Raw genomic sequence first — 11,378 nt, forward strand, 5'->3', positions numbered from 1 at the left:
AACTGTGCCAGTTGTGTCCGACTCCTTGTGATCCCATGGACCGTAACCCATCAAGCTCCTCTGTCCGTGGAATTTTCCAGGCCAGAATACTGGAATGGGCTGCCATGCCTTCCTCCAGGTGATCTTCCCAAACCAGGGATCCAATCTGCATCTTGCATCTCCGGTGTCACCACTCTGTGTGAGTCGATTTTCATCCGCTTGTGCAGGAGCAAACCAGTTACTCTGGCGCTGTCGGCTGGGGGTAATGACCCCCTTTACTCTTGGCAAAGCAAGTAACAGACAAACGGCAAGGAACAGCCACCCTCGGGGCCCAGAAACACGTCGGGAAGAGCCACTTGTTGGGGGCGGCGGTTTCCAAACCGATTTGTCGGTCCCACACCTCGAGTTCTGGAAATGGTCCTCCCGCCTCGGGCTCCAGGTGGGGAGGCAGGCCGTCTCCGGGAATCCGGCGAGATGCCCCCGCTGCCCTGCCGAGGGGCTCGAGCCGCGGGCGAGGGGAGTCGGGTCTCACCGCAGGACGGGGACGCCGCCCGCAGGGCCGGGAGACCCCTCGCTGGGGCATCCCCGAGGCGCCCCTGCCGCGGGCTTCCGCGCACGTGGCCGCGGGGCGGGCCGCGCTCCCCCTCCTCGCGGGCTCCCCGAGCGGCTCCAGGCGCGCCGAGCCAACCAATTCTTAAAATCAGTGATAAAAAAGATAACCCAGGAGATCTCCCTGGGATGGAAGGAGGCTTTACCAATAGCTCTCCTCCGTACCCGTATTGCCCCTAAGGAACAGGTTAGTCTTAGTCCTTATAAGATGCCATATGGGAGGCCTTTTGTTTATATCAATGACTTCTTCCTAGATCCAGGGGTTCAGACCCTACAGCCTTATACCATGGCCATTGGGCAATTCCAACAGGATATACGCTTGTGGGGTATGAACCAGGACCCAAAAGACTCTAAGGAGTCACCACTATGTGTTCCAGGGACTCAAGTCCTAATTAAAGTCTGGAAATATGGGTCCCAAAAGGCTCAGTCCAGCCCACATGGAAGGGCCCCTACCCTGTAATACTTTCTACCCCCACAGCGGTCAAGGTGCCAGGACATGACTCCTGGATTCACTACTCACGAGTCAAGCTGTGGAAGAAAACAGAAGAGGACACTCAATACACCTGAGAGCCCCTGGGAGATCTCAGATACCTATTCAGAACTACAAATGAGTACCATTCTAATGAACAACCCCAAAATCTGGTCTCTGGGGATAAGATTTCTCAAGACAGCTCTAAAGAGCCAACACAGTTTGACAGGGATAGTACTCCAAAACAGACAGGAGATAGATCTTTTAATCCCTAAACAAGGAGGGATTTGAGCCATCCTGGCGATGTAAATTTGCAATTGGTTAATGCCCCTACTAGTCCTTGTTATGCCATACTGATGCTGCTTATGATTTTTCCATGTACTGTCAATTGTCTAACCTATCTTGTCTCTGCCCAGGTCAAGCTGCAACATGCAGTGTCAGTTCAACAAACATATAAAACTACAGCCGACCATGGAAAATATCACTCACCCTTGTATGGACACCGCTATGAGGACTCTGAGTCTTGAGACTAGCAAGAGGGAGAGGCCCAATGCCCCTCGCCATCCCAGTTCAGCAGGAAGTAGCCAGAGAGACCTCGAGGCCCCTATTCCCAAAGAATTGGGCCTCCCAATCTCTTGAGGGGGGAACGTTAGGTAGTTAGAATAGGGAAAAGGAGTCCAGAATGGCGGTGGCTAAAAGACCTGGAAGGGAAAGCCTGCGAAAATAGAACAAAAGAAGGTCGAGGACCGGAATGAGAACCTCAGGTGAAACAAACAGCACTCCTGGCTGGCCCAGTTTACATAGGACAGGCCCAGGGAGAGAAAAACATATAAAAAGAGAAGCCAAAGCTAGCTCTCTCTCTCTCTCCCGCGTGCTGGGGTGCTCTTCTCTTTGCGCCTTTGGGTCGACATGCCCTCACATCTCGAAGATGGATTTTCCTGTTATCTTCTAATTAAAATAGAGCTGTAACACTGAGCTGTAACACTGATTTACCTAAGAGCTGTAACATGGTCCATTCGAGACCTGAGAGCTGTAACACGGTCTGTCCAAGACCCAAGAGCTGTAACACGCTGAGGGGGCTTTAATGTCCGTCAGTCCAAATCTTTGCTGTGACGAAACAAAGAACCAAGGAGCATATACTCACCTGACAGAACTTTGTGTGAAGCAGTGTGTACAGACGGTGTGAGGAAACAGGGGTCCCTGTGGGAGGGGAGCCCTGTGTGCCTTGATAGAGAGTGGAGAGTGTGGAGGGCAGGCAAGCAGGCACTTGTGTGTGAAAGAAAGTGTGTGGTGGGGGGTGGGGTGTGCAAAGTGGGGAGAGGGTGTGCTGAGACCTGCACAATTTCTCGAGGGCTGGTGTGCACAAGGGTGGAAGGATATAAGTGAGAAGCATGGAGTGTATGAGGGGTGTATGAGTGTGTGGAGCTGGAGAGTCAGGGTGGAATATGACGGGGCTTGTGTCTGTGACCGTGGGGGCTGTGAGAAGAAACATGGATGGGGAGTATGGGGTTAAGGTGGGTGATGGCTGTTGTTGGAGTGGTTGCCACAACGACCGACTCCCTCTGGCTGGCCTTTCCTTGGCCTGGACTTTGGAATAAATTAACAGGCTTATTCCTGGCCTGGGCCTTAACTGAAGTTGTAAGGGAGCCAAAATGGGCAGGGACAGTAAAGAAACTGACACCCCCGTGTCACTCCCTTTCAAACTTTTTTCTTTTAGCTTGGAAATGCCACACAAGAGTAGCTGCCTGGGGACAGGTGTCAGCTGGGGTCACCAGCCTTCACCTGCTGACGCCTGCCCCAGGTCCAGGGGCTGAAATTCATTCCTTCCTTCAGTTTCCAATCAGCCTGGAGCCTCTGAGCAACTGTATTCCCTTCAATACCCTCCTGCCTACAAAGCTCAAGGGGAGGGACTCCTGGGGGTGCAACAGGTGGGAGTGGGGACACCAACGGAAGTGGTTTTTGTGTGTGGAGCGGGGTTGACCCCAAGGGATGCGCAGTGTGGGGCAAAGATGGGAGGTGGAGATGAAGCAGAAGGAAGAGGCGGGGGCGGGGCGCGAACCCTCTACCACGAGCTCTCTGCCGTGCCTCTCTCCAGGCTGGGTCCCCCTCACTGTCCCCTAACCGCTGCCTCGTCCTCTCTTCTCCCTTCACCTTCCTCCTCACCTTTCTGCCTTTCCTCTTACCCCCCCTCCCAGATTTTCCCAGCTCTCCCCCGGGTCTGCCCAGCAGCTCAGGCAGGAAGCGAGGAACCTGCACAGTGAGACTCCCCCCCCCCGCCCCCGCCAACACTGGCCCCACCCTTAGACACCCACGGCCACATGTGTCCTGAACTCTTTCCAGCAGCAGCAGAAGCAGTTTCAGGGGCAACAGGGCTCAGGAGCCTGATTCAGTTTCCTGGAAAACACTCCACCCCACCCACAGCATTGACTCCAGGAATTCTCTACTTCCAGAGCCTTCTGCTCCTGGCATCTTCCCAGGCTCCATACAAGGACTTTATCTTGACAAGAGGCCACCCTACAACTGATCGGATCATAATGTTTACTTCCCACCAGATGGTTTTTGTTTTTTCAGCTAGGTTGGTACCTGGAAAACTCAGACAGGATCAGACAGGATCGTGTGTTTTTTGTCTCGGGTCACTTGGCACTCTCCTCTTCACACGGCTGACCCCCTCCCCAGTATGTTTGGGTTACTGTACTGGCATCAGCATGTTCCCTAGGGAAGTCCTCAGCCATCCACATGGATGTGTCTACAGCACATCAGGGGTTAAATGGAGGCACCAGTGAGGATGGGGGAAGGGGAGGGAGGTTGTAAGGGAACCAAAGAAGGGCAGGGACAGGGGAGAAACTGACAACCCCTGTCATTTCCTGTCAATCGTTTTTTCTTTTAGCTCGGAAATGCCACACAAGAATAGCTGCCTGAGGACAGGTGCCAGCTGGGGTCACCAGCCTTTACCTACTGATGCCTCCTCCAGGCCCAGGGGCTGAACTGCTTTCCCTCCCTCAGTTTCTAGTCAGAAAATAGTGGCTGCTTGTGGTAGAGGAGCAGTACATTTGCAAAGAACTAATATTTTTATTAATACCTGATGCTGGGAAAGATGGAGGGCAGCAACAGAAGAAGGCATTAGAGGATGAGATGGCTGGATGGCACCATCGATGCAATGGACATGAACTTGGGCAAACTTCAGGAGATGGTGAGGGGCAGGGAGGCCTGGCTGCAGCCCATGGGGTCACAAAGAGTCAGACACGACTGAGCGACTAAACAACAGCAGTACTTTTATCACTGGTTCAGCAGTAAAGAATCCGCCTACAATGCAGAAGACGTGTGTATGAGACACTGGTTCGATCCCTGGGTCAGGAAGATCCCCTGGAGAAGGAAATGTCAACCCACTGCAGTATTCTTGCTGGGAAATCCCATGGACAGAGGAACCTGGTGGACTGTATCTTTGGGGTCACAAAGAGTCAGACACCACTTAGTGGCTAAACAACAACAAAATATTTTTATTAAACTGAAGACAACAGCATCTGGGAACAACATCTGCTCAGAATAGAGGTAAAGATGAGGATTTTTATCTTCTATTTCTTTTTCAACAATATCACACACCTCCACCAACCACTTTATGGTGGCATCATAGACTCCACTGGGTCATCTCAGCAAGCCTCTCTCACCTGACTTCAACTTGGTCACAGTCATTGGGAGAGCAGCAGGTACTCTGGGCAAAGACAGGAGGGCAAGCAAGGGAGGGATCCCTGCCTGCTGGAGAGTATGATCTCATTTAAGAATCAAGACTTTTTGTTCCTTTCTCTAGATTGGGCTGGTTTGCTCTTGTTATCTGACAGTTGATTCCATTCATTCCATCTTCTTAATTCTTTTACACCTGGAGATCGTCACCTTTCTCTAAGCTCTTCTACCTAGGTTCTTAAGCTTGGACTCTTCCTACCAGGAAGAGGTTTTTTCACAGGTTTTTTTTCCTCTCTGCTTCAACTCTACAACATGAGTGTGAGCTCAGCCTGCTTGGTCCCAAAGCATCCAATTCCAGGGACTCTTCACCAATTTCTGAAATTTCTGGGCCTGAAGGAAACCAGGTGTCCTTGCAAGGATCATCTGCTGGGACCCTCAACAAGGAGACTGGACAGTCTTGATTCTTCCAGAAGCCCCAGAGTAAAACTATTGCCCATACCTGTGGAGAAGAGTGCAGCAAAGAAGGAAGAGAAGGACCCAGGGAAGAAACAGAAGATCAGAACCATGTTCACTCAGACCCAGATGTCTGTGCTCAACGACAGACTTCAGAGGCAGGAATCAGTCTCCAGAAGATGCAAGAACTTTCCAATATCCTGAAACTTAGCTGCAAACAGGTGAGGCCCTGGTTCCAGAACCAGAAAAACAACTGACCGAGGAACAGTGACTCTGTGACTCAGGGCTCAACAACCACAGAATTCCTGGCTTTCTATTCCTGGCACAGGACTGCTTGGTGACCTCTTCTGGAAACCTGCCTATACGGAGTGAACGGACCTAGGATATCCCACCTGGGAGCAGCCAGAGCTGGAACAGTTGGTCTTGAAGCAACCACCCCAGAAAGAGTCAGAGCTGGTATCCCCAAGCCTAGAAAAGCCAGACTTGGAACAGTCAGTTCAACAAACATGTCGAGGAATTCCTGCCACCCCAGATCCAGGTCCAGCAAAACTGTCCTGTCAGTGATTTGGAAGGCACTTTGGAGCCTGCTGGAGAAAGCTATAACATAACATAGCAAACTGCTAAGTATTTGAGTTCCCAGCAGCAAATGATGGATTTATTCCCAAATTACTCTATAAATGTAGAGTCAGGATTTTTATAGATAGCTATATTATTCTATCTTTAATATGAGCAGTGACTGTATTCTCTGTAATTTTTCTTCTTTTAGAATTTTGTACCTTTTTACCTTGGAGTTTCCCAGGTGACTCAGTGGTAAAGGACCCATCTGTCAGTGCAGGAGACACCAGTTCAAGCCCTGGGTTGGGAAGATCCCCTGAAGAAAGAAATGGCAACCCACTCCAGTATTCTTGCCTGGAAAATCCCACGGACAGAGGAGCCTGGCAGACTACAGTCCCTGCAGTCACAAAAGAGTTGGACGGGACTTAGTAATTAACATACACAAGAGACAACTTTACACATGAGCATCACCAGATGGTCAATACCAAAATCAGATTGATTATATTCTTTGCAACTGAAGATGGAGAAGCTCTATACAGTCAGCAAAAACAGCACCAGGAGCTGACTGTGGTTCAGATCATGAACTTCTTACTGCAAAATTCAGGCTGAAACTGAAGAAAGTAGGAAAAACCAATAGATCATTCAGGTATGACCTAAATCAAATCCCTTACGATCCCACAGTGGAAGTGACAAACAGATTCAAGGGATTAGATCTGATAGACAGAGTGCCTGAAGAGCTATGGATGGAGGTTCATGACACTGTATAGGAGGCAGGGATCAAAACCATCCCCAAGAAGAAGAAATCCAAAAAGGCAAAATGGTTGTCTGAGGAAGCCTTACAAATAGCTGAGAAAAGAAATGAAAGGTAAAGATGAAAATATATATCCATCTGAATGCAGAGTTCCAAAAATTAGCAAGGAAAGATAAGAAAGCCTTCACAAGTAAGAAAATAAGCAAAGAAAATTTCTTTGCTTCATAAGCAAAGAAATAGAGGAAAACAATAGAATGGGAAAGACTAGAGATCTCTTCAAGAAAATTAGAGATACCAAGGGAACATTTCATGTAAAGATGGGCTCAATAAAGGACAGAAACAGTGTGGACCTAACAGAAGCATGAGATATTAAGAAGTGGCAAGAATACACAGAAGATACAAAAAAGATCTTCACAACCCAGATTACCACGATGGTGTGATCACTCACCTAGAGCCAGACATCTAGGAATGTGAAATCAAGCGGGCCTTAGGAAGCATCGCTACAAACAAAGCTAGTGGAGGTGACAGAATTCCGGATGAGCTATTTCAAATCTAAAAGATGATGTTGTCAAAGTTAGTTCAGTTCAGTTCAGTCGAGCAGTCATGTCTGGCTCTTTGCAACCCCATGGACCACATCACGCCAGGCCTCCCTGTCCATCACCAACTCCCAGAGTTTACTCAAACTCAGGTCCATTGAGTCAGTGATGCCATTCAACCATCTCATCCTCAGTCATCCCCTTCTCCTCTTGCCTTCAATCTTTCCCAGCATCCGGGTCTTTTCAAATGAGTCAGTTCTTCACATCAGGTGGCCAAATTATTGGAGTTGTTGTCAAAATATTGAACTCAATATGCTAGCAAATTTGGCAAACTCAGCCATGGCCACAAGACTGGAAAAGTTCAGTTTTCATTCCAAGCCCAAAGAAAGGCAATGCTAAAGAATGTTCAAACTATCACACAATCACACTCATTTCACACGCTAGCAAAGTAATGCTCAAAATTCTCCAAGCCAGGCTTTAATGGTACATGAACCGTGAATCCCCAAATGTTCAAACTGGATTTAGAAAAGGCAGAGGAACCAGAGATTAAATTGCCAACATCTGCTGGATCACAGAAAAAGGAAGAGAATTCCAGAAAAACATCTACTTTGCTTCATTGATTATGCCACAGCCTTTGACTGTGTGGATCACAACAAACTGTGTGAAATTTTTAAAGAGATGGGAACCCCAGACCACTTGACCTGCCTCCTGAGAAATCTGTATGTAGGTCAAGAAGAAACAGAACCAGACATGGAACAACAGACTGGTTCCAAATTGAGAAAGGAGTACGTCAAGACTGTATATGGTCACCCTGCTTATTTAACTTATATGCAGAGTACATCATGCAAAATGCTGGGCTCAGTGAAGCACAAGCTGGAATCAAGATTGCCAGGAGAAATAACAATAACCTCAGATATGCCGATGACACCACCCTTATGGCAGAAAGTGAAGAAGAACTAAAGAGTCTCTTGATGAAAGTGAAAGAGGAGAGTGAAAAGCCTGTCTTAAAACTCAGCATTCAGAAAAATAAGATCATGGCATCTGGTCCCATTACTTCATGGCAAATAGATGGGGAAGCAATGGAAACAGTGAGAGACTTTATTTTTCTGGGCTCCAAACTAACAGCAGATGGTGACTACACCCATGAAATTAAAAGATGCTTGCTCCTTGGAAGAAAAGCTATGACCAACCTGACAGCATATTAAAAAGCGGAGACATTACTTTGCCAACAAAGGTCCATCTAGTCAAGGCTATGGTTTTTCCAGTAGTCATGTATGGATGTAAGAATTGGAATATAAAGAAAGCTGAGCACAGAAGAATTGATGCTTTTGAACTGTGGTGTTGGAGAAGACTCTTGAGAGTCCTTTGGACAGCAAGGAGATCCTACCAGCCTATCCTAAAGGAGATCAGTCCTGGATGTTCATTGCAAGTACTGATGTTGAAGCTGAAACTCCAATATTTTGGCCACCTGAAACAAAGAGCTGACTCATTTGGAAAGACCCTGATGCTGGGAAAGGTTGAGGACAGGAGGAGAAGGTAATGACAGAGGATGAGATGGTTGGATGGCATCACTGACTTGATGGACATGGGTTCGGGTGGACTCCAGGACTTGGTGATGGACAGGGATGCCTGGCATGCTGCGGTTCATGGGGTTGCAAAGAGTTGGACACGACTGAGTGACTGAACTGAACTGAGGACTTTCTGCTAAGTGAAATAAGACCATCACAAAAAGACAAATATTGCGTTATTCCACATATACAAGATTCTTAGAGTAGACAAAATCACAGGACAGAAAGTAGAATGGTGGTTTTCTTGGGTCAAGGAGAAGGTGAAATGGGGAGTTAATGTTTGATGGGTACAGAGTTACAGTTTTGCAGTGATAAGATCTATGGAGGAAGATGGTGGTGATGATTACACAACAATGTGATTGCATTTAATATCACTGAACTGTACACTTAAAAATATTTAATAGCTAAGATGGGATTTCCCTGTTGGTACAGTGGATAAGAAGCCAGCTGCAAATGCAGGGGATATGGGTTCAGTCCCTGGTCCAGGAAAAGTCCATGTGCTACAGAGCAACTAAGCCCATGTGCCAACAACGATTGAGACTGCATGCCACAACTACTGAAGCTGGCATGCTTTAGAGCCCTCACCTGGCAACTACTGAAGCCTGTGTGCCTAGAGCCTGTTCTCCACAACAAAAGAAGCCACTTCAATGAGAAGCCCGTAGCCCATGCACTGCAACAAATGTTCACCACATCTAGAGAAAGCCGGTGTGCAGCAACCAAGACCCAGCATAGCCAAAAATAAATTCATTAACTTGAAAAATTCGCTAAGATGGTAGATTCTGCTATGTGTATTTTAACACACACAAAACAGTTAAGGGTGCACAATTCTGGCTCATCACTGGTCCTACACTCCTGGCAGCAGGCCTCAACCCTGACCCCTCCTGCACCTGATTTCTGCTCTGAGTACCAACTGGTTTACAGCAAGAGCAGCTGCAGAGAGAGGTCATGCCCAGGTGATGATGACGTGGGTGTTTGCTGCTGAGCTGGGCTGGTAGGGTAGGGAAGGATGGGGACAGCTCTGAGAGCCAACAACAAGGATCTGAAAATGTGGACCTGGGACATTGCCTAAAGCTGGAAGACCCCTCTTCCTGGTGTGAGTTGCCCAATAGTTTGCCCTGCTCTTCAGAGCCTGAGAAAGGGTAGAAGATTGTGTACTGACACTTTACCAGAACTCCCCAAATCTTTTGGCAGGGACTGGAATTAACTCCTGATGGAATGGAAGAGAAAGAAGGTACAAGCCAATGAACAGAGAGGCGATGGGAAAACAAGAGTCAACCCTCTCCACAGAGAGGTGAAGAGTCCAACTCGGGGCTGAAAACCTGTGTGACCTTCCTGGCCGGCCTCCCGTGGAGAGCTGTCCTCCTCACCCCAGACTGCTGACAGCTGGGCACTGCAGCCTCTCTCAGGGCCCAGGCCTGAGAGATGTTCACACTCCTCACACTTTCTTCCTTCCTAGTCTCGTTTTCTGAGGCCCTGGGCCAAGGTTCCCTTGTGGTACCTCTGCTAAGGCCCCCATAAGAGAAGAGAATGGAGAAAGCTTGAAGACCCCTGTCCCCACGTGGACTCAGGCCCAGGTCTCTCTACACTGAGTTCTTCCCCTACCCCCACCTCAGGGTCCTTAAAGCTGCTGGAGCCTTTTGCCCTGGGCTCCCTGAACAGGGAGGCGGGCTCTATGCAGGCCATCGCACTGGGGAGAGTGAATGAGAGCCGCACTTCCTCTGCGTTCAGACTCCGGTCTGTGTTCTCACATAAAGGTGTTAACTTGGGTGTCTCTCAGCTCAGCTGAGCTCCTAATAAGGAGAGGTGGGGTGTGGTCACGGATCAGGAGAGCCTGGGGACTGGGCTAATCTTGACCAGATCCAGGTGGCCTCAGCTTTGAAGAAGCCAACAGGCGAGGTCAAGTGAGGTGGTGTGAGTCACTGTGGGGATTGCCTCAGCTTCAAAACACCAACAGGAAGCAACACGCAGCCTGGTATGAGCCATGTGTGCCCCAGAGCTGAGGGTTTTGCCTGGCAGCCGCTGCTCTCTCCCTCACCCTCACCGTGGACCAAGAGGAAGTGCACACCGCAAGCCCATGCCAGGCGAGCTGGGCGTGCGGCCAGGCTGCCGCCTGGGCTGTCGTGGCTGCTCCGCTGGGCTCATCCAGAGCTTTCGCGGTGTCCAGAGAGATTTCTCCCTGAACTACCCCCAATTTCACTCTCTGCGGACGCTCCTCCACACTCATCTGCAGCGCTGACTCCACTTCCTACTGTATTGAGTGTCATGTGTCAGAGGTGCAAAGCGCGGAGGTGAAACAAAACTCAAGCCACAGTCGGAGCTGCCCACCCCTCCCCTCATGACTCCTTTCTGACTGCTGAGCTGGGTGAGTGGGCAGCCTCGCTTCACCTCAGTCTCTTCCTCAGTCACTCAGGGAGAGAAGCAGGACCACTCTCACCAAGGAGTGAGGAAAAAGTGAGGTCACATTTGCCAAGCCCTGGGTGCCCAAGAGCGGGCTTCCCTGATAGCTCAGCTGGTAGAGAATCCGCCTGCAATGCAGGAGATCCTGGTTCAATTCCTAGGTCGGGACGATCCGCTGGAGAAGAGATAGGCTACCCATTCCAGTATTCTCGGGTGTCCCTTGTGGCTCAGCTGGTGAAGAATCCGCCTGCAATGCAGGACACCTGGGTTGGATCCCTGGGTTGCAAAGATCCAGGAGAAGGGAAAGACTACCCACTCCAGTATTCTGGCCTGGAGAATTCCGTGGACTGTATAGTCCACGGGGTTGCAAAGAGTCAGACATG

At 49.3% G+C, this 11,378-nt stretch overlaps 1 pseudogene; it reads left to right on the forward strand.

Moving 5' to 3' along the window:
* Positions 1-453: 453 nt before the first annotated feature.
* LOC136164160 (homeobox protein NANOG-like) lies at positions 454-10,834 on the forward strand (annotated as a pseudogene).
* Positions 10,835-11,378: the final 544 nt, after the last annotated feature.

This window comes from Muntiacus reevesi, chromosome 3 (genome assembly GCF_963930625.1).
Source record: "Muntiacus reevesi chromosome 3, mMunRee1.1, whole genome shotgun sequence".
Lineage (NCBI taxonomy): Eukaryota > Metazoa > Chordata > Mammalia > Artiodactyla > Cervidae > Muntiacus > Muntiacus reevesi.